We start from the raw sequence: 2,086 nt of genomic DNA on the forward strand, positions 1-2,086 counted from the left end.
CTGTAAAAATACTAGAGCTCATGTATATTCTTCCAGCTTTCCCTAACACACTAAGTTTTAAAGTTATAGAACATTTAAGTGTTACATTTCAACACACACAATAACTTGGATTTTTAAAATCTTACCTGCTATATAATTATGAAGCTAAATTCATACTCATATAGCAAACTTACACTGAACGAGATTAATCGTGTGTCTAAGTTCATACTTCTAAGAGCATAAACGCAGCAGGGCTATCTTGAAAGGCAGTACAAACTTCTTTTTCACTTTTTTTTATATTCCAGCTGTGCTAACCAAGAAAGTTGTAGGCCTGCCACCTCTCACCCCGGTTAACCTTATTTAAAGTAATTTGCTCTAACACGTTGGGTCATGGCTCATTAGAAAAGAACATTTTCTTTAGCCTTATGTAGATATTAGACGTCCATATCATCTAAGGTCAAGACTAAAACGGAAGGACCATAGAGGTGACGTAGTTAAACTGGCTTCAGAGCAGATGATTGTTTTCTGAAGGGAAATGGTGCATAAAACACAAACAATGAAAAACTTGAGAAAGAAATTCTTCATGGCAATCATGGCTATAAAATCAACACGAAGGGACTAAATCATAGAATTGGTGCAATGTTGAAAAACGTTAGGGAAAACATGAGGTATATGCTGCCCTGACAAAGCATCCTGCCTGGATTTGGAGAAGGAAGGTTTTGGGGTGGAGTGCAGGTATGCGTATTTCTATGTGTAATACATACAAATCTCAGTTCACAAATACGGTTGTGGACAAAGTAAATTAATTTTTCTATAAATGAAGTTAATACTTATATTGACTTCCCCTCCTTTCTTCCAAATAGTAGAAACTAAATTTCAGTTATTTCTGGGTTCCTGCCCTTTCTCTGTAATTGCCTCTAAGTTTGAGGCTTATGTAATGCCCATGAGTGAAGGTTAGGAGTGTCAAGAGCATCTCACCTGAGCTGGCATCACTCTTCACTAGCACAACTGTTTAGATAGGATGTGGACGCTTGCTCCTCATGACTAAGTCATCCCTTGAATTAGCCATATCATAGTAACTTTGGGTCTGGCTCTGGGTCAACTCACTTTCAGGACCCTCTTGGGCACACAGCATAGTTCCGACGCTTCCATGCCATTGAGGGACTACAGAAAACTTGGCGGGGCCATCCACAGCCATTTGTTACTCCTGTGGCACTCTTGGCTACAAAAGAATCATTCCATGTCCCCAGCACTCTCCTTTATCCCTTCTATTTACTGGTCTTCCCTGAGAGTTTTTCAAATTCATTGTCCAGGACAAAGTAAACAGCCATACTTAACTCTGGGGTCTTACCTTTTTCCTAGAGTCTACCTGGGAAAGTAAACAGGTGTTCCCTGTACTGCTGTTCCCAAATCTATCTGGAGTTTCTGTTGTAAAACATTTTCCCGCTTCATCCCAAGACGTGAGCAGGGTACAGACCTTTTTTATTAAGGGCTCATTATCTTCTCTCTTCTCATAGCTTCCTCTGTTTTCCTGGTTGGTAGAAGGGGGCGTGGGGCAATTTAGCCTAGTAGAGGGGGAGCAGTGTGGATTGGGGAAGCTTCTTTATTACTCATCACTTCTTTCTCCCACACCTATTGTACACACTCCAGTTTCTTCTGTTCTCTTGAGGCCAAAACATTAAAAACTAAAAAGCTAATACTTGACTTTTTGTGTTATTTGCTTTCTCTGGAGTCATCCTTTCCCTGAGGCAGTAATGCTGACTAACTCATTAGGAAAAAGATTATAAGGTTAAAGGAGAGGTGAAAAACTATGTAGTTTTCCAGCCACATGTGTACTGCTGTTCCCCAGCCCAGCCCTTGCTAAGATTAGATACAACCCGTAATGTACTCAAGCACTGTAGTTATAAGGATTTAGCGGCAGGCTTAACTGTGGGATTGGCTCCAGCGATCTTCCCTTACATATTTTTTGCTCATTCTCGAGTCTTACTCATTCTTCTTTCAGAGGCCCCAGTTAGCGTATTTTAGAGACTGTGAATTTATCAATCAGAGGTCATACTAACGTGAATTTAGTCCTTTTGTCTCTTCCCACTTTGCTTCATCTTCTTTC

The sequence above is a fragment of the Pteropus alecto genome, unplaced genomic scaffold (genome assembly GCF_000325575.1).
Source record: "Pteropus alecto unplaced genomic scaffold, ASM32557v1 scaffold86, whole genome shotgun sequence".
Taxonomy (NCBI): domain Eukaryota; kingdom Metazoa; phylum Chordata; class Mammalia; order Chiroptera; family Pteropodidae; genus Pteropus; species Pteropus alecto.